The sequence below is a fragment of the Scomber japonicus genome, chromosome 2 (assembly GCF_027409825.1).
Source record: "Scomber japonicus isolate fScoJap1 chromosome 2, fScoJap1.pri, whole genome shotgun sequence".
Taxonomy (NCBI): domain Eukaryota; kingdom Metazoa; phylum Chordata; class Actinopteri; order Scombriformes; family Scombridae; genus Scomber; species Scomber japonicus.
In genome coordinates this window covers 22,061,706-22,079,410 of record NC_070579.1, presented here as the reverse complement: position 1 = coordinate 22,079,410, position 17,705 = coordinate 22,061,706, and the positions used below count along the sequence as shown (strand labels likewise).

The window sequence follows — 17,705 nt, the reverse complement described above, 5'->3', positions numbered from 1 at the left end:
AAAAAAGTTTATATTTTTTAAAGATTTGGGCAGGACCCTCTTTAAGTTGCCATGATTAAAATCTCCTGCTGCTATTACACTGCTGTCTGGGTGTGCTGACAGGTGGCTGCTGATAGTACTCTGTAGTACTCCAACACTAGTCTAGTGTGAGTTTGCAGTGGCACATAGACAGCTGTTATGATGACTGATGTAAACGCCCTCGGTAAGTAAAAAGATCTACAATTTAACATCAGAAACTCTGGTGAACAGTGTGTGTCGATTACTCTGACATCATCTTTTTAAACGTGCGATTAGTGCACGAATGTTGTGTTTGACATTTGTATTGGGCTGTAGTTTGGAAATAAGGAAGTGATGCAGCAGTAATGTTTTGGATAACAAGCAGAAATGGATCAAGAGAAGAGTCTTATGAATAGCAAATTCAGCTCAAAGCCCTGCCAGATGTTCTATCCACAAGACCAAAGTTATTTTCATTACGGAATACGTTGAGTCTCAAATACCAGTCACTGGCCAAGCAGCTGATACAGAGAGACCTCCTCCTGCTCAACAAAGGCAGACCACAGTAGGTGTGTATGTGTGTGTGTGTGTGTGTGAAAAAGAGAGAAAGAGAGAGCAAGAGAGAGAGAGAGAGAGAGTGTGTGTGTGAATGTAACTAGTTCCTAACTGATATTATAACTGACAGCAGGTTTTTGGAGCATGCAGTATTTCATTGTCACTGCCTGAAAACATTCAAAAAATGTTTCAAGATAGAGAAGGTAAATATCATCTCAGAGGAAAACTACATTTTAAACAACCTTGTGTAAGTACTGCTCTTAAAAGCATGTGCATATCAGTCTGTGGGGTAACATTGTGGAATGGTCTTCAAGAAGAACTCAAACAAAGCACTAGCTCTATACAGTTTAGAAACAGATACAAGAAAACAATTCTTGACAAATATAAAAATAAGGACCTCTAAACAACTCTATTTACTTTCTGTATGTATTTCTTCTATAATATTTCTGTTCTTTATATGAAACAATACGTATAATACAAATATAACTAACTGCAATCTTGGCTGGGTCATGGATCATTGAACATGTTACTTTGATGGTATATGGGGAGTGACTGGGGAATACATTTTTTGAGTCATTGTCATTATTTTGTATTTCTTTTGTTGTATTTATTTATTTATTTTTCATTATTTTATATTTTTTTGTTGTATTTTATTTTATGGTGTTCTGAGGAAGTAGTGAAGTAGGGACAGGACTAAATAAGCTTTCTGTTTCCTCCTGTTCCCTCTCCAACACATTATTATGTTGTTCTGACATTTCATTTTGATGACTATTTGTTGTTGTTGTTCGAGATCAAACCAAACAATAAGCAATAAAAACATTGTTGTGGATTGTTTCAATAATAATAAACATTAATTTGCATAAAGCAAGCACATGTATCCACTCCCATGTTAATAAGAGTATCACAAACTTGATAAAATATTCCTTTAATGTACATTTAGATACAAATATTTTGGCATCAAACCTCATATGGTCGTCTTTTTGGTGTATTATTTCACATATCTACCAAGACTGTACTCACAAGAAAAGACAGGATCATTAGTTTATGCAAATGTACATTCAAATATGTTTGAACTCTGTCAAGTCAACTTTTTATTATTTATCGTTATACTATGTCCACTGTCATCACTTAAACATAACCATGTACTTATTATTGTGCCCATGACAATGACGGACTTCTGCTGTTAAATTTGGAGGACATCTTTGAGACACTGTAACCCATAACAGTAACCACTGTTTCCTCTAGCTAAAAATACTTCAGCAGCATTCACACCTACAGTAAACAGTGGACTACTTTCTTTTAGTGCAGATCAGTGCCATGTGAACAATTCATAACCACTTTACACTAAACTTATATGTTTTAATAGATCTTTTTAATTTAATTTGGGTAATTATTCAAAACAAAATTAAAACAAGAAAAACACAGTATAAGGGTGTGCAGCAACACCTTCAACAGACCACTGAATAGCAGCTTTAGTCCATCTGCATGTTGCACTGTGCTGTTGCATGAGGGTCTGTTTGTCAGTGTGGGTTTCCTGTGAACCTTACTCATATCAGGGGCTACATGATGTGTTGATGGTAACTGCACTGTTAACCCTGTATTGTCTACAGGAAAGCACTTATTGCTGCCATTTTTAATGTAACACATTGATTACAATAAATAATAAAACAACTTGAAACAAATTGTGATCTACAACAACAAACAGTTGATGTAAAGCTGATTAATGAAGTGGTGACATGAAAAAACCCACACAAGATGCATCTGCTCTCTTGTATATCTATATGAAGGAAAGAACAGCAACAAATCCATGTGGTTAATGTCATTACCATTGTGGACAACCCTAACAACTTTAAAACTATTAAGAAGCAGTCAACAACAACAAAATGAAAATAAAGAAAAGCACAGTAGTACAATTTACAGTGAAATGTGATGCTCTCTACAATGGGATATGATAATAATACATCAAGCTTTTATTGCTGGAAGCCAAAAAAAGGTCACATTTAATCAAAGTGAGGATAAATGTCAGCAGTTAAGAGAGAAGGGAGATAAGTTTTGCCACTTTGCAGTGACAACGGTGCCATTAACCAAAAGGAGCCAATCAAATGCAGGAACCGGTGAGCCAATCACAGTGGTTAGATACATTCTCATACTCCTGTCACAAGCACACATTCATACTGATGGATAAAACACAGACTTCTGAAAATAAAATATGAGTGTGGTCTTAACAGCAGGGTTCAGAAAGTATTAACACTTCTTATCTGGTGCCCACATTCAGCTGTCTGTTCTGTAGTCTTTGTTGCTTGAACATGTATGAATGTATGTATTTGAGAAGTTTCCATTTTGAGTAATGAAAGAGAGAAAGAAGTGAAATCCGACTTCTGTTTAAGTGGTCTCTAGAAGCAGCAGAAATCTACACAGTGGGCTAACTGGGATGGGGGCCATAACGAGACAAGAACTAAAATGGCCTGTTTCAGACAGAGGTTGAACTGAGGGGCTTCAGCATTGATAAACAAGGAGTTTTTAAAACTTTAAATCATGCAAAGATATTCCAGTTGAGCCCCAGAATATAAATATAAACCTGTAAAATTGCACAATGAAGTAGATTCCCTTTAACAGTCTGTTTCAGGGGCCAAAGGTCAAAGAGAATAGTTGATAGGATGATGGTAAACAATGATTTATTTTTCTTTTAGAAAGCCTTGGCATTACTATTGTTTCATATTGACACCCCTACTTCACACCCCAGAAGTATTGATGGCAGAATAAGTGCTGAAGTCAGAACTCTGGATTTTCTTCTTCTTTGGTCTCTGTGACGCCTGACGAATTTCCAGTGCAGCATAACACACATCTTCATCCTGAGATTTGACATTTGTAATTTAGAATCATGAACATGTACTATAAATGATGTATTATTTTGATTTTGTGTAATTCGCTATAAAACACATTGTAGTGAGAATCAGGGATCAGTGTTGTTAGTGTAAAACATCACATACATGCAAAAGTGAAACGATCTCTGTAGTGAGGGATAAATTGAAACATGCAAACCAAATTACATTTCTCATATTCCAATATTTTCTCTTGTCATAGCAGAAAAACAGACATTAGTGTATTAATGATTAGTAATTATTAGGCATGATGAATAAATGCTTCATTATATTTAGCTGGGCCAGTCAGTCAGTATACACAATACCAAGGTCCCAGCATTGAAACACCAAATGAAATGCATAATTATTTTTATTGTTTATATTGTTTAATTAGATGACATTTTATCTGACACAGGATTTATACCTGTGTGACAAGAGAAAATGTTCACCATGAGTCACATACTATTGAAGAGTGATTCAAGTTACGCTGTAAATTACCAGATTTCCTACTGTTCCTCTGGTGTCAGGTCTTTGTCGATCCACTTGAGCTTCTTTAGCTGCAGATATTAATATATGATGATTACACCATGAAAGCCAACCTCAAAAAATACCTTAAAAAGCATTACATTAAAAAACAAGTTTTTAGATACAATTTTGATGATACCTCTGGATAACAAGTTGAGCTAAAACATTCAAAGAACTAGTCATCAAAGTAATGCTATGACCTTTAGGATAGAACAACAAAATGGATAAAAGTGACATACTGAACAGTAGGTACCTGTTTTCTGGCAGAGCTGATAAACCAAAAGAGAGGAGAGGAGAGAGGAGAGAACAGCCAGAGATGGACAGAGAGAGAGCAGCAGTGTCCAGCACACGCTACAGTCTTGTTGGGTTGAGGTTGGGTTGTAGTCTGAATCAAACACAAACAAGTGACTGAATGTTTGTGATTCTAATTTTATAGATATATGATGGAAATGAAAACTCTTTTATTTTGTCAGACAAACTTGTGACTTATATTTTGCATGTGTTATTTGTTCGAGTCCCTAATATCAGTAAATGCAAGATGAAATATTTTCTCCATTCGAGCCTGTTATCTGTAAATGGAAAAACATCTAAAAATGTACTCTGCATTAAAATAAATGAATAAAATATTGAGTTTACATTCATCAGAATACATAACATTTCAGTCCTTTATAACAATTAAACAGCATTTCCTTTGAGATTGGCAGTTGTTTCAATGTTAATTCAACCTCATAACTAGCTAATGATAATGCTGTTAATATATTTTATATGTGAACTGTGACATCATGAATCTGACATCTACTTTTTATTGTTTAAATGTCCACATTAATGTAAACTCACATTTTTTGCCTGTGTGGTAATTAGTTGGTCAAATGTACTCTGTAGAATATTCACACATATAAAGAATAGAAGATTAGACTACTTACTGACTACCATCCTTGTGGCATTTCCATAAGTGTAAACAGTTCTGGTAGAAATGTGTGTGGTATCCTCCACCTTGGTCTTTTCAGTTCCACAGTAGTAGAGGCCCTCATCTGAATCTGTGATGTTCTTGATCAACAGGTCATAGGATTCAGTTGATGGGTTCTTCACCAAATGAAAACGAGGGAATGGATTCATAAGGTCTCTAAAACCAGTTTGCTCCTGTTTTGTTGTCAGAACAAGAGAAGGCTGGTTCTCATGAGAACAGTTCCTGAACCACACAATGTATATTCCTGATGATGGTTTGCAGTCACAGTACAGAGTGATGTTTTCTCCTGGTCTGACTTTAACCTCCAACACTGATCCAGAGATCCCAACATGACTGCAGGAAAGAACTCCTGGAATACAAACACAACAATAAAAGCAGGTTGAAATGTTACAGTACAGTATTTCACATTACAAAAGATACAGGTTACTGCATGAGTTCATTCTGAAAATGGGAGCAATTATAAATCTTCAAAATGTAATATCAAAATAATTACCTGAAAGAACAATCAGAAAAGCATGCAGCCCGTCCATGTGTGATGATGACCTGTAAGTAACAGGCAGCAACATTGTTATTACTTACGGATGTCACCAACGCACACTTTTCCATTAAAGGAAATGTAAGTTATGATTGGCTAGTCAAATGGAACATTTTTTTCTGTGCTTGTTTTCTATTGGTGCAATGCTAAGTGTTGGTTTTTGCATTGATGTTAAGATTCGAAAGATTTCTTGAGAAGACACTTGAAGAAAAGTACCTCATAAAATCCACTCAGGAGCCAATATAGAAGTGCATTTTTATGCTCATGACTATACTGATGTATAGAGACTACACATTCTAATAAAGCAAAGGTATAAAACATGAGGACACAGACACATAGTGCACTGTACAGTATTGTTAGACTTTAAATTGTCAATTTGTTTTCACTGTTACTCCAACAGGGATGTGATCTACTAGAGGAAGCAACACATTATTGTCTGCTTATGTCTGCATTAAATTGATCATATCGAGCTGAATGGCTGTAAAAGTAGGAAGACTGTTTTGGGGTAATGTCACAGTAGCTGTAAATAGTAGGCCTACTGTTTATTACTGACTTTATTCTGTTTGAAAGTTTGAAGCTCTTTATTGAAAAACATCTGGACTCTTGATAAGAACCTTTTTAACCAAATGGATCAGAAACTAGCATTTGGACATGGGCTGTATGGTCATCATAACTTACAACAAATCATTTACTCTTTATGAATTAATAAAGAGCATATCTCTGTTTGTGCTCAAGTATATGTGCTCATGCCTGTGTTGTTGTGCACATAAGGTGTGATCTGCTCTGCAACCTGCTTTGTTTAACAACTCTGTTCATCACATACAGTATACAGTGTGAAGTGTGACACAAAGGTTTATGTCTACATGAGAGCAATAAGGTGTTTTCATATTCAAATACAAGTGACATGTTTTGCTTTGCTCAAGAATGTCTACTTCTGGTGTTGACTCTAAGACATAGTTTGAAAGAGTGTACATAGTATAGTATAGTGTTGTTGTATAGCTTTGTTGCTTTAACAATCAGTTCAATAGATGCTCGAGATTTACTGTATTCTATGTAATATCAACTGTTCTAAAGCATGTTTTGAGTTAGAATCATGTAACTGTAATGTTACATGAATTAATATTCATGTGCCTTAATCGAGACTTAGATTTATGAAACCTGTTTTGTTTCTGAGTTGTGCATTTGAGTCCATGCCTTATTTATTTTTTTATTTATTCATTTTCAGTTCATTTATTTAAGTGGTGGAAGAAAATAAAATACAGAAGATGTACAATATCATAATGTCTTTATATAGCATTTATATAGTGCTAACAACCACAGCAATAAAAAAGAATAAAAGTTGCTGCTAAACAAGCATAAAAGTACAAGAAGAGAAACACAAAACTAAGATAAAACATACAATGAAAACCAGAATTACGTGAAATGAGGAAGCTGTTTAATATTTGTGAGGTTTATTTCTTTATTATCATTGCTTGTTATTTTTCAATATTTTATTCAAGAGGTGAAGGTAAATGAAATACATAAGATGTACGTTATCTATTCTTACAATAACAACAATAACAATAATACAAAGCACCTCACATAAAAGCAAACAAAACACAGCAATCAGGGTGAAATCAGGGAAGGAGGTGTGATAAAAGTACTTTTTGAGCATGTATGCCATTGACTCAGCCTGCCTCATTTCCTCAGACTACATGTTCCAGAGCCTCGGGCTCTTATTTCAAATGCCCTTAGTCTTCAGCCCAGAGTCTGCGAGCAGTCAGGGATAAACGACCTGAGATATATTGAGGAGTCAGACAATATAATATGACTTCAAATAAGCTTGAAATTAATTCTAAACTGGAGGCCAGTTTAAAGGGGCTAAAAGTGGACTGATGTGACCTGTTTACTGTTTCAAAGCCTGGCAGCTGAGTTCTGTACTGTCTGGGGCCACTCTACCGTTTTTCTATTTCGGCATGTAAAAAGTTGTTACAGTAATCCAGCTGTGATGAGATAAAACCATGTATATTCTTAGAAGAATGAATGAGCAAATTAAAACATGAATGAATGAATATAAACGGTGGTTAAGGTCATTAACAGTGGACAGTGGATTTAGTCTCATGGGAGAATTGACACAAAAAATAAGGAGTTTAATGTGAACTTTTCCAAACAATTTCTCTCAACTTTCACCAAAAAGGCTACACACACTTTCTTACATGTCAGTTATTGATGGCCATGACTGTTGCTTAACTCTAAATGACAGAATAGTCCCTATTTATCACCACTAATTAATTCATTATGTACCCTCTTGTGTCCTTTTACATCCTAGAAGTATTGATGGCAGAATAAGTGCTGAAGTCAGAAGTCAGAACTCTTTCAGTTCCACAGTAGTAAAGACCATCATCTGAATTAGTGATGTTTACAGTGAGAAGGTTGTAGGATTGAGAAGAATCGTTTCTCACAAAATGAAAACGGTGGAAGGACTTCACAGGACCAGCAACCATAGTGCCTGTCTTGTAATCGCGTTCTGGTCTTATAACAAGAGTCGGCTGGTTCTCATGAGAACAGTTCTGTGGTGTATGAACGAGAGTGAGGCCGACATGCTGTTCATTGCTTGTTTACTCAGCCATGCTGCTTTTCTGAACAATGCGCATGCGCGCAGCACCTTGACCTGCCCTGGTTACACATAGATCTAGCCAACATAGATCATGAACATAGTTACCATACAATAACTAGCTGGTAAATAGAATATGTGGTAAATCAATAAACCACATTATCTCCCCTTTTAGTTGAGAATAACCATGGAAATATTAACAATATCAATTTTCCTGTTTTGTTAGTAAACATGTTATGTCAAGAGACAAGTAACAAGAAATGGCTACAATCGAACTCCAATTACTCACAATAACATTATGTAGCATTTTTGGTATTATCCTTTCTGATCTACATCATACAGTATCAGTACTTCTGGCAAATTGGCAACAACCATTTATGACCATTTACACAGTGTAAACGTACAGTCTCATTGCATAAATATCTGGGGTGGTTTAGTCACTCGTGTGGAGCGCCTCAGAGCCACAGGTTCAGGCTCCAGGAGCTCCGGTGACTGCACAGTGGAGTCAACAATGTCCTGAGAACTACTACAGTCCTTATCAACTAACTGTTCAAAATGAGGGTCAGTTAACACAGTGTCAGGTTCAGCCATGGCCCGAGCTCTTAGCTGGTCTCCATGGCGTCTGTGTACTGTGTCAGAATCCCGCTCTCTGACCTCATATGACACAGGGCCAGTCTGTCTCACCACCAACCCTGGAATCCACTTGGTGTCTCCTCCCACAGTGCTACGCAGGTACACAGCATCATCCACGCTAAACGATCGGTCTGCAGCACTGCAGTCATGGCGGTCTTTCTGTTGGTACTGTCTTTTGCACACTCTCTCTTTTGTGCAAGACTTCAGAAAATCCAGCCTTGTACGGACGTGTCTGTGTAAAAACAGATCAGCTGGAGACTGTCCTGTTGTGCAGTTTGGTGTTGTCCGATACTGCAACAAGAACAGGGACAGTCTGTCATCAATGTTCACAGTTGTGTGGGCAAGTTTTTTCATACCCGTTTTAAAAGTCTGGACATATCTTTCAGCCAGACCATTTGTCGCTGGATGTCCTGGGGCACTTGTTGTGTGCAGAATCCCATTCTGCTTGACAAAAGTCTGAAACTCCTCGGAAGTGAAAGTGGTGGCGTTGTCTGTAACAATCCATAGGAGGCAAACAGTCTCCTCAGCTTTGTCACAGTAGCCTGCGAAGTGATTTGTGACATGCGAAACACTTCCAACCACTTTGTATAAGCATCCTCGACAATCATGAACATGTTGTTTAGAAAAGGTCCAGCAAAGCCCAAATGAAGTCTCTTCCAGGACTTACCAGGAAATTCCCATGGGTTTAGTGGAACGTGTTGAGGCCTTTTTTGCTCCATTTGACATGTTTCACATTCTTTACACATTTGCTCCACATCTGAGTCAAGATTTGGCCACCATACAAAGTTACGAGCAAAAGCTTTAGTCTTCACTTTACCTTGGTGCCCTGAGTGAATTTCCTTTAACACTGCTTTTCTAATTTTTGAGGGTACAATGACTCTGGTCCCCCAAAGGACACAACCTTGCTCTGTAGATAACTCGCTTCTCTTAGTGAAAAACACTTTCAATATATTTTCTACTTTGTCTGGCCAACCCGCCATGACATACTTGTAGACATGGGCTAGCTCACTGTCAGTGCGTGTCATCTGGGCGACTGAAGTGGCTTTGAGCGGCGCCTTTTGTAGATGTTCTGCTAGCAGTGAGTGGACAGTAGCCGATGCTACAGTAGTTCCTGTGTCGCTGGTCTCAGGTAAAGGGCACCGGGAGAGTCCATCAGCATTACTGTGCTTTTCTGACTTACGATAGACGATGTTGTAGTCATACGCTGACAGTATAATTGCCCACCGCTGAATGCGTGCAGTGGCCAATGTAGGCAGACTCTTGTGCTCGCCAAAAGGTGTCAATAGGGGGCGATGGTCTGTGACTAAAGTAAAATATCTACCCCATAAATACTAGTGGAATTTCTTTACACCATAAATCAATCCAAGAGCCTCCTTGTCAATTTGAGAATACTTTTTCTCCGCTGGAGACAATGTGCGGGAAGCATAAGCGATTGGTCTCTCCTCCCCATTTGACATGGTGTGTTGGATCACTGCTCCAATGCCATATGCCGAGGCATCGCATGCTAGAGTGAGAGGAAGATTGGGATCATAGTGTGCTAAAACCTGGTCACTCATCAACAGGTCCTTGCACTTCACAAAAGCAGACTGTTCTGCCTCAGTCCATTTCCAAACTACATTTCCTCGAAGAAGTCTGTACAGTGGTGCCAACACTGTGCTCTGTTGGGGCAAGAATCTCCCATAATAGTTCAAAAGACCCAAAAAAGCTTGTAGCTCTTTAACATTGGTAGGTGCAGGGGCCTCTTGTATTGCCCTCACCTTTTCCTCTGAAGGGTGAATGCCACGCTCGTCCAGTACGTGACCCAAATACTCGAGCTGAGTTTTCCCAAACTCACACTTTGAGCGTTTAACTCGTAGTCCATTTTCCTGTAAGCGTTGCAGGACTCTTTGAAGGTTGCGGAGGTGATCTTCCTCCGAGCGTCCCGTAATGAGAAGATCATCAAGGAAAACTACCACAGGTAAATCTTTCATTATGTTTTACATAATCCGCTGGAAGATCGAGGGAGCGGAACTGATCCAAAAAGGAAGTCTGTTATACACAAACAGCCCTCTGTGGGTGTTGATGGTAGTGTATTTCTTGGAGTCATCATCAAGCAAAACTTGCTGATAAGCTGCTCCTAAGTCAATCTTAGAGAAAATCTTACCTCCACTAAGGGTAGCTAAAAGCTCTTCTAAGCGAGGTAAGGGGTAAGTGTCTGTTTAAAGTGCCTGATTAACTGACACCTTATAATCGCCACACAGGCGAAGTGACTGATCCTTCTTTACCACCAGAACTATTGGCGCTGCCCAGTCACTATGCTTTACTGGAGATATAATGTTAGCTTCCTCCAGCCTTTTGAACTCTATCTCTACCCTTTCCTTCATTGCAAATGGGAGGGGCCTGTGTTTGCAGAATTTAGGAGGCACCTCTGGTCTGACCATGATTGAGTGTCCCTAACTCCTCATGAAACACTTCTGAATATTTCTTTAGCAACTCCCCGACTGAGCTACATTTTGTTTCCTTCAAAAAACTGAGTATCCTCAGTCAGTCTCTACCACATAATGTTGATCCATGCCCTTTAATAACTAGAAGTGGCAAAACTGCTCTCTGACCCTGATACTCAACTGTGGGTGTGATCTGACCCAAAACAGGGACGCGACCTCCATTGTAAGCTCTAAGCTTTACGTTAGCTCTCTGCAGTGGTATGTGTGAAAACTGCCTTCTATATGTTCTCTCTGAAATGATGCTTCTTCTGGCACCAGTATCAATTTCCATCACTAAGTCTACACCATTAACTGAGAATGTTGCTTCATACAGCTCAGTATCTTCACTTGTGACAGTCAAAACAGTAAACATTTCAAGGTCAGAATTTTCTTCTGCTGTAACATATTTAGTGTTCTTCTTTTGCTGTCTTTTGTCTCTTGATCTTGTATCTTCAGCCCTTGCCTTTGCACGACATGCCTTTTTAATGTGTCCAATCTTTCCACAGTTATGGCATTTAGTCTCTTTAAAATGGCACTCATTTGCATTGTGATTTTTCCCATTGCACCTGTAACAGGTCCTGGCTCTTTGCAGCTTCACTTCATGGACGCTTGCAGCTCCGCCTGTTTCGCTCTCCATCCCTCTCAACTGACGTGCGTCCCTATCAGCCGTCTCCATGTTGAGGGCGAACTCAAACGCTTTGGCAAACGTGAGGTCACTTTTGGAGAGTAGCCTCCGCTGGCAGGCTTCGTTTCTTATTCCACTGACGAACCGATCTCGTAGTGATGCGTCCAGGTTCGTGCCGAACTCACAGTTAGCGGCACACTGCTTCAGCTCTGCTACGTACTCTGCAACCGGCTGTGTAGCTTTTTGATTGCACCAGTTGAAGCGGAATCTCTCTGCCACCAACAATGGCTTTGGCTCAAAATGTTCCTTTAAAACAGTCACTATTTCGTCAAACGTCTTGTCTTTAGGCTTGTGGGGCTGTACTAAATTTCTCAAAAGTCCATATGTAGTTGTGCCCCTTAACACTCAATAGCGTAGCAACTTTCTTCCTGTCTGCAATGTCGTTAGCTTCAAAAAACTGTTCAAGCCGTTCAATATAAGCCGAACCATGGCTCGTTTTCTGGCTTAAACTCATCAATTCTTCCAAACAGGGCCATTGTACTCACTAGTACCGACACCGTGTGTTGTCTGGGTGTGTCTGGGTGTGCTGACAGGTGGCTGCTGATAGTACTCTGTAGTACTCCAACACTAGTCTAGCGTGAGTTTGCAGTGGCACATAGACAGCTGTTATGATGACTGATGTAAACGCCCTCGGTAGGTAAAAAGGTCTACAATTTAACATCAGAAACTCTGATGAACAGTGTGTGTCGATTACTCCGACATCAGAACACCAGGCGTTGTTGATGTAGATACTGAAGACGACTCATCCTACTAACTTGACGGCTGTATCTGGAGTGTTTGGGTCCAGCCACATCTCTGTTATCACTGCGCAGGAGTCCAAACTGTGTGATGTAATCGACAGTCTTATTTCGTCCATTTTATTGTTAAGGGTTAAGGAGTTGGCGAGAAAGAGTGTTAACGCAAATTCATTTTAAAAGCATTATCTTTTTAAACGTGCGATTAGCGCACAAATGTTGTGTTTGACCTTTGTCCTGGGCTGTAGTTTGGAAATAAGGAAGTGATGCAGCAGTAATGTTTTGAATAACAAGCAGAAATGGATCAAGAGAAGAGTCTTATGAATAGCAAATTCAGCTCAAAGCCCTGCCAGATGTTCTATCCACAAGACCAAAGTTATTTTCATTACGGAATACGTCGAGTCTCAAATCCCAGTCACTGGCCAAGCAGCTGATACAGAGAGACCTCCCCCTGCTCAACAAAGGCAGACCACATTAGGTGTGTGTGTGTGTGTGTGTGTGTGTGTGTGTGTGTGTGTGTGTGTGTGTGTGTGTGTGTGTGTGTGTGTGTGAGAGAGAGAGAGAGAGAGAGAGAGAGAGAGAGAGAGAGAGAGAGAGAGAGAGAGAGAGAGAGACTGTGTGTGTGAATGGTTGAATGAATGTAATGTCACTGCCTGAAAACATTCAAAAAATGTTTCAAGATAGAGAAGGTAAATATCATCTCAGAGGAAAACTACATTTTATACAACTTTGTGTAAGTATTGCTCTTAAAAGCATGTGCATATCAGTCTGTGGGGTAACATTGTGGAATGGTCTTTAAGAAGAACTCAAACAAAGCACTAGCTCTATACATGCTAGTTTAAGTATGCCTTGATTTTTGTTTATTCATTTTTTGTTGTATTTATTTATTATTTTGTCATTATTTTGTATTTTTTTGTTGTATTTTATTTGATGGTGTTCTGAGGAAGTAGTGAAGTAGGGACAGGACTACATAAGCTTTATTTTGCTGTTCTGACATTTCATTTTGATGACTATTGTTGTTGTTCGAGATCAAACCAAACAATAAACAATACAAACATTGTTGTGGGTTGTTTCAATAATAATCATTCATTTGCATAAAGCAAGCACATGTATTCACTCCCATGTTAATAAGAGTATCACAAACTTGAAAAAAATATTCCTTTAATGTACATTTAGATACAAATTCAATATTTTGGCATCAAACCTCATATGGTCGTCTTTTTGGTGTATTATTTCACATATCTACCAAGACTGTACTCACAAGAAAAGACAGGATCATTAGTTTATGCAAGTCCCACAAAACAATACAAATGTACATTCAAATGAAAGAAGCCAATGTTTGAACTCTGTCAAGTCAACTTTTTATTATTTATCGTTATACTATGTCCACTGTCATCACTTAAACATAACCATGTACTTATTATTGTGCCCATGACAATGACGGACTTCTGCTGTTAAATCTGGAGGACTTCATGGAGACACACTGTTTCCTGTAGCTAAAAATACTTCAGCAGCATTCACACCTACAGTAAACAGCAGACTACTTTCTTTTAGTGCAGATCAGTGCCATGTGAACAATTCATAACCACTTTACACTAAACTTATATGTTTTAATAGATCTTTTTAATTTAATTTGGGTAATTATTCAAAACAAAATTAAAACAAGAAAAACTCAGTATAAGGGTGTGCAGCACCACCTTCAACAGACCACTAAATAGCAGCTTTAGTCCATCTGCATGTTGCAGTGTGCTGTTGCATGAGGGTCTGTTTGTCAGTGTGGGTTTCCTGTGAGCCTTACTCATATCAGGGGCTACATGATGGGTTGATGTTAACTGCACTGTTAACCCTGTATTGTCTACAGGAAAGCACTTATTGCTGCCATTTTGAATGTAACACATTGATTACAATAAATAAATAAAACATCTTGAAACAAATTGTGATCTACAACAACAAACAGTTGATGTAAAGCTGATTAATGAAGTGGTGACATGAAAAAAACCACACAAGATGCATCTGCTCTCTTGTATATCTATATGAAGAAAAGAACAGCAACAAATCCATGTGGTTAATGTCATTACCATTGTGGACAACCCTAACAACTTTAAAACTATTAAGAAGCAGTCAACAACAACAAAATGAAAATGAAAATAAAGAAAACCACAGTAGTACAATTTACAGTGAAAAGTTATGTTCTATCTACAATGGGATATGATAATAATACATCAAGCTTTTATTACTGGAAGGCAAAAAAAGGTCACATTTAATCAAAGTGAGGATAAATGTCAGTAGTTAAGAGAGAAGGGAGATAAGTTTTGCCACTTTGCAGTGACAACGGTGCCATTAACCAAAAGGAGCCAATCAAATGCAGGAACCGGTGAGCCAATCACAGTGGTTAGATACATTCTCATACTCCTGTCACAAGCACACATTCATACTGATGGAGAAAACACAGACTTCTGAAAATAAAATATGAGTGTGGTCTTAACAGCAGGGTTCAGAAAGTATTAACACTTCTTATCTGGTGCCCACATTCAGCTGTCTGTTCTGTAGTCTTTGTTGCCCAGGTTGTTCCATGGGGTGTTTATGTTGTCAACTCACATATTTTGAATTGGATTTGTGCTTGAACATGTATGAATGTATGTATTTGAGAAGTTTCCATTTTGAGTAATGAAAGAGAGAAAGAAGTGAAATCCCACTTCTGTTTAAGTGGTCTCTAGAACCATCAGAAATCTGCTGAGCTTACAGAAGCAAATCACAACACAGTGGGCTAACTGGGATGGGGGCCATAACGAGACAAGAGCTAAAATGGCCTGTTTCAGACAGAGGTTGAACTGAGGGGATTCGGCATTGATAAACAAGGAGTTTTTAAAACTTTAAATCATGCAAATATATTCCAGTTGAGCCCCAGAATATAAATATAAACCTGTAAAATTGCACAATGAAGTAGATTCCCTTTAACAGTCTGTTTCAGGGGTCAAAGGTCAAAGAGAATAGTTGATTGGATGATGGTAAACAATGATTTATTTTTCGTTTAGAAAGCCTTGGCATTACTATTGTTTCATATTGACACCCCTACTTCACACCCCTGAAGTATTGATGGCAGAATAAGTGCTGAAGTCAGAACTCTTGATTTTCTTCTTCTTTGGTCTCTGTGACGCCTGACGAATTTCCAGTGCAGCATAACACACATCTTCATCCTGAGATTTGACATTTGTAATTTAGAATCATGAACATGTACTATACATGATGTATTATTTTGATTTTCTGTAATTCGCTATTAAACACATTGTAGTGAGAATCAGAGATCAGTGTTGTTAGTGTAAAACATCACATACATGCAAAAGTGAAAAGATCTCTGTAGTGAGGGATAAATTGAAACATGCAAACCTAATTACATTTCTCATTGTCAATATTTTCTCTTGTCATAGCAGGAAAAACAGACATTAGTGTATTAATTATTAGTAATTATTAGGCATGATGAATAATTGCTTCATTATATTTAGCTGTGCCAGTGAGTCAGTATACACAATACCAAGGTCCCAGCATTAAAACACCAAATGAAATGCAGTAATTATTTGCTATTGTTTATATTGTTTAATTAGATGACATTTTATCTGACACAGGATTTATACCTGTGTGACAAGAGAAAATGTTCACCATGAGTCACATACTATTGAAGAGTGATTCAAGTTACGCTGTAAATTACCAGATTTCCTACTGTTCCTCTGGTGTCAGGTCTTTGTCGATCCACTTGAGCTTCTTTAGCTGCAGATATTAATATATGATGATTACACCATGAAAGCCAACCTCAAAAAATACCTTAAAAAGCATTAAATTAAAAAACAAGTTTTTAGATACAATTTTGATGATACCTCTAGATAACAAGTTGAGCTAAAACATTCAAAGAACTAGTCATCAAAGTAATGCTATGACCTTAGGATAGAACAACAAAATGGATAAAAGTGACATACTGAACAGTAGGTACCTGTTTTCTGGCAGAGCTGATAAACCAAAAGAGAGGAGAGGAGAGAGGAGAGAACAGCCAGAGATGGACAGAGAGAGAGCAGCAGTGTCCAGCACACGCTACAGTCTTGTTGGGTTGAGGTTGTGTAATCTGGCTCACTGGAGTCTGAATCAAACACAAACAAGTGACTGAATGTTTGTGATTCTAATTTTATAGATATATGATGGAAATGAAAACTGTATTTTGTCGGACAAACTTGTAACTTATATTTTGCACGTGTTATTTGTTCAAGTCCCTAATATCAGTAAATGCAACATGAAATATTTTCTCCATTCGAGCCTGTTATCTGTACATGGAAAATCATCTAAAAATGTACTCTGCATTAAAATAAATGAATAAAATATTGAGTTTACATTCATCAGAATAGATAACATTTCAGTCCTTTGTAACAATTAAACAGCATTTCCTTTGAGATTGGCAGTTGTTTCACTGTTAATTCAACCTCATAACTAGCTAATGATAATGCTATTAATATATTTTATATGTGAACTGTGACATCATGAATCTGACATCTACTTTTTATTTTTTAAATGTCCACATTAATGTAAACTCACATTTTTTAATTAGTTGGTCAAATGGTGGTCAAATGTACTCTGTAGAATATTCACACATATAAAGAATAGAAGATTAGACTACTTACTGACTACCATCCTTGTGGCATTTCCATAAGTGTAAACAGTTATGGTAGAAATGTGTGTGTTATCCTCCACCTCAGTCTTTTCAGTTCCACAGTAGTAGAGGCCCTCATCTGAATCTGTGATGTTCTTGATCAACAGGTCATAGGATTCAGTCGATGGGTTCTTCACCAAATGAAAACGAGGGAATGGATTCATAATGTCTGAAGGGTCTCTAAAACCAGTTTGCTCCTGTTTTGTTCTCAGAACAAGAGGAGGCTGGTTCTCATGAGAACAGTTCCTGTACCACACAATGAATACTCCTGTTGATGGTTTGCAGTCACAGTACAGAGTGATGTTTTCTCCTGGTCTGACTTTAAGCTCCGACACTGATCCAGAGATCCCAACATGACTGCAGGAAAGAACTCCTGGAATGCAAACACAACAATAAAAGCAGGTTGAAATGTTACAGTACAGTATTTCACATTACAAAAGATACAGGTTACTGCATGAGTTCATTCTG

General features: G+C 38.0%; 1 pseudogene; it reads right to left on the bottom strand.

The window, feature by feature from the left end:
- Positions 1-8,438: 8,438 nt before the first annotated feature.
- On the bottom strand, positions 8,439-12,286 carry LOC128365923 (uncharacterized protein K02A2.6-like; annotated as a pseudogene).
- Between the last annotated feature and the right edge of the window lie 5,419 nt (positions 12,287-17,705).